Source organism: Otolemur garnettii, unplaced genomic scaffold, assembly GCF_000181295.1.
Source record: "Otolemur garnettii isolate 467f Iridium unplaced genomic scaffold, OtoGar3 scaffold00102, whole genome shotgun sequence".
Lineage (NCBI taxonomy): Eukaryota > Metazoa > Chordata > Mammalia > Primates > Galagidae > Otolemur > Otolemur garnettii.
The window spans coordinates 5,394,778-5,398,942 of record NW_003852497.1 but is presented as its reverse complement, the minus strand read 5'-3'; the positions used below and the strand labels follow the sequence as shown (position 1 = coordinate 5,398,942).

Below are 4,165 nucleotides of genomic sequence, written 5' to 3'. Positions count from 1 at the left end.
GATAAATCAGTAATCAAATCCCAAATCTAAAATTCTTTTTCCACTTAATTTTCTCTGCATTCAGAAGACTGAATTCCAAAGTCTTTTATATGAAGTCACTTCCTTCTTACCTAGGTTTCAAAGAAGTAGAAAAGTGGAATAGAAATTACCTGGACTATCCACCCACTCCTGTAAAAATTAGGAAAAAAATAAGTAAAAGGTTCAGGCTTTGGAGGCACCTGTAGCTCAGTGAGTAGGGCAGCGGCCACATACACCAAGGGTGTCAGGTTCAAGCCCGGCCTGAGCCAGCTAAACAACAATGACAACTGCAACCAAAAAATAGCCAGACATTGTGGGTGGGCACCTGTAGTCCCAGCTACTTGGGAGGCTAAGGCAAGAGAACTGCTTAAACTCAAGAGTTGGAAGTTGCTGTGAGCTGTGACACCACCGCACTCTACCAAGCACAACATAGTGAGACTGTCTCAAAAAAAAAAAAAAAAAGGTTCAGGGTTTGATCAAATTTCAAGATCAACTGGGTCTCAATGCCCCCCAAGGAAACCGACTGCACCCACAACATAAGGAATTGTGAACACTGATTCATTTGTTAAGTCTTGAAGGGTAAGTAAAATGCAATGAAGCAGTGGGTTGTTAGGGCCACTATGATTCCCTGGAAGACTCAAATTAAGATTTTCATCTATCTAAAGTGGATGGTCTTTTCAAAACATTTAGAAAATGAACTAAATGGTCCCATAGAATGCCTTTTATTCCCAAGATTCTATGAAGCCTGGTGTCTTGGAGTTTGGAGTGGAACAAGGGTCAACAGTCCAGAGAAAGGGAAGTGTGGCTTCACAGTTCCCCAAAGATCTGATTCTAAGTCAGATGTTCATATTTCCAGGATACAGAATTAAAGATATAGCTAGAGATATAGACATAATACAGAACTCTGCTTAGGAACCTTGGCCGTAAAGGTGTGCTCCTTTCTCATGGGTCTACCTTGATTTACTTTTAAACACAGGTTATTTTTTTCCCTCAGCAACAGAATGACTCTAATCTCAGAAATCGCCAAAAGCACACTTTCCTTCTCTCATCCGTGGAACTCCGAAACCACCAACTGAGAGAACGGGCTCTGGAGTCAGCGCACCGGGATTCAGACCTTAACCCCTCAGCTGTCTTAATCTGGCCTCTCCGCAATTCAGTTTCCAAAAGTTGATAAGAATGGTCCCTAATCAGAGGGTTATTGTGAGAATTATTGGTTAAACACTTATTTGAGAGCTTGGCATATATTAAGAAACACAATAAATGTTTGTTACCCTGATATTTAAATACTATTATAATTCTTATTACATCTTTAGTTGTACGATGAAGTATATAAAATATATTGCTGCCCCATTAATTAGAACTTCAAAAGGAAAAAATGCTCACTTTGCCAAAGAAAAGGAGATTGCTAATATTTATTGAGTAAGCTCTTATGTGCAAGGCCTTTCCTAAGTATTGAGGATGCATGAGCTGTTCAAGCCCCCTATCAACTCTGTAAACAATTACTGTCCTCATTTTCAAAGGTGAAAAAGCTAAATTTGAAGGAAGTAAAGTAACTTGCCCAAGACCAGAACTTTGATAAGGACTACCACCTTAATTTCATATCCATTAATACTATAAAATTCCCACTAGGTAATGTTACCTGTCTGAACTACAAGAAAAAAAAAGTTGTGTAGAACAGTTGTCAATCAGCTGATATATCAGAGAAAAAAGGAATAAAAATATAAGAACTTGAAAAGTGCCTTTCCTTTTATTCAGTAGATGCCAGCTGCTGTTAAGTACGTACATAAAATATGGAGGTGGCATTTTGGGTTCCAATTTAGTCTGTCACTTAAACATAATATATACTTGTATAAGTTACCGTATCTTTGTAAACCTCAGTTTCTTCATGGTAAACAATAAATATTAACCATTACTAGTATTTTCTCTTGCATAAATGGATTACTATCGAATTTTCTCATTTTATGTGCCAAAGCAATTTATCATCGCTATAATTAATGTAACCCAGATCCAGTAGTGAAATCGTATTATTGCCTTAAATGGGTGTAAAATTATATTGTTTTCCAAAGGTGTTTAGAGATATCACTCTGCTCAATTTTACTTACAACCACTTTGAAAAGGAGGCAAAGTAGGTATTATTATTCCCAGTTCCCACAAATAAAGATCTTCGTATGGCTTTCTGACAGAAGAATTTAAGGGCATAAATCCCACTGTATCCAAAGAATCTTAGACCGTATTCCCAAAGCCAGAAGTAGAGCAGAGTCTGGGGGACCAAGCTACAGTTAAATACTCACCTCTAAAGAATAGAGCCAGTCCCAGTGCACAGTAGTTATTCTGATTTAGAGCCTGTGACAATCAACCTCAGGCCTGAGGGTGCTTTTACATCAGTAACAGTCAATCTAATACTATGTATCATATTAACTACCCAGGAGCCTGTCCTCAAGTGAGCAGTCCTCCAACTCATGGGGCAGATGGGCTTGCACAGAGCACTCATCCTGAAGCATGAAGGCCAACCAGCTCCCACGGAACCAGACTCTAAGACAGAAGCTCCCTTCCGTTTCATTGTCACCAGCAGGGTGAATCTCAAAGCCTGTCAGAGGATGTCTCTGAATACTCCTTTCTGAGACAGAACAATGCATTTATTCAGACAACCAAGGTCAACAACAGCCCTATTAACCCAGCTGAGCTCCAGAATGTACTCCATGGCTCCTATATACTGCACAGGCTGACAAGAGCTATGTCATCAAAACCAGCAATATTTTCATTGTAAAAGAATTCAAAATTTGCACTCCACTTTGAATTAAGATGGACAGAAGAGAGATTGAACATTTTAAAGGACATCAGCAGCTTGAGGGTATCAGCTTCAAATGTTGGCCATACATGGGCCAGTTTAAAGTATAGGTTGATCTCAGAATTGGAACCAAGAGATGATTTCGGCCCTGCGTCTCTGATACAATGAAAAGCCAGCCATAGGTGTCATGTGGAACTTTCAGAATTTAATAGTTAGTGTGTCCCTCCTCTTCCCTTGCTCTCCCCACTGGCAGGAGAAAGATGGGAGGCAGAAGCCAGAGAGTTCTAAAAAGATTCCTTTGTTCATTTCAGCTCCAAGAATTGGGGCACAATTGCTCACACCTATCCTCGCACCACTCTGGGAGGCCAAGACAGGATGATTGCTTGAGCTCAAGAGTACCAGACTAGGTTCAGTGCCTGTGGCTCAAGTGGCTAAGGCGCCAGCCACATACACCTAAGGTGGCGGGTTCAAATCCAGCCCAGGCCCACCAAACGACGGCTGCAACCAAAAAAAATAGCCAGGCATTGTGGCGGGCACCTGTGGTCCCAGCTACTTGGGAGGCAGAGGCAGGAGACTTGCTTGAGCCCAGAAGTTGGAGGTTGCTGTGAGCTGTGATGTCACAGCACTCTACCCAGGGGACAGCTTGAGGCTCTGTTTCAAAAAAAAAAAAAAAAAGAGTACCAGACTAGCCTGAACAAGAATGAGAGCCCCCATCCTTACTAAAAAGAAAAAAAAAAAAATTAGCCCCATTTTGGGGGTGGGCCCCTATAGTCCCAGCTACTTGGGAGGCTGAGGCAAGAGGATCACCTGAGTCCAAGAGCTTGAGTTTGCTGTGAGCTATAACGCGATGGCACTCTACCCAGGGTGACAGAGTAATGCTCTGTCTTAAAACAAAAGAAAGAAAGAAAAAGAAAGAGAGAGAGAGAGAGGAAAGAAAGAAAGAAAGAAGGAAGGAAGGAAGGAAGGAAGGAAGGAAGGAAGGAAGGAAGGAAGGAAGGAGAGAGAAAATTGTTGAGGCTGGCGTGGTGGCTCATGCCTGTAATCCTAGCATTTGGGGAGGCCAAGGTGGGTGGATTGCTTGAACTCAGCAGTTCAAGACCAGCCTGAGCAAAGGCAAGACCCTCATCTCTACTAAAAAATAGAAAAATTGAGGCAAGCGGATCACTTGAGCCCAAGAGTTGGAGGTTGCTGTGAGCTATGATGCCATGGTACTCTACCCAGGGTGACAACTTGAGACTCTGTCTCAAAAAAAATTTTTAAAAAGGCAGAAGGAATGGTGGAATCAACTAGGTTAATAAGCAACTATCTTAACTGAGCTAAAGGTAATACCAGGGAGCGTTTTTTAGAAGTCTCTAATTC

The 4,165-nt window shown here is 41.5% G+C and overlaps 1 protein-coding gene across 1 annotated transcript in view; it reads right to left on the bottom strand.

The window, feature by feature from the left end:
• FUT10 (fucosyltransferase 10) overlaps positions 1-4,165 on the bottom strand; it is a 94,525-nt gene that overhangs the window by 86,859 nt on the left and 3,501 nt on the right. The window lies entirely within an intron of this gene.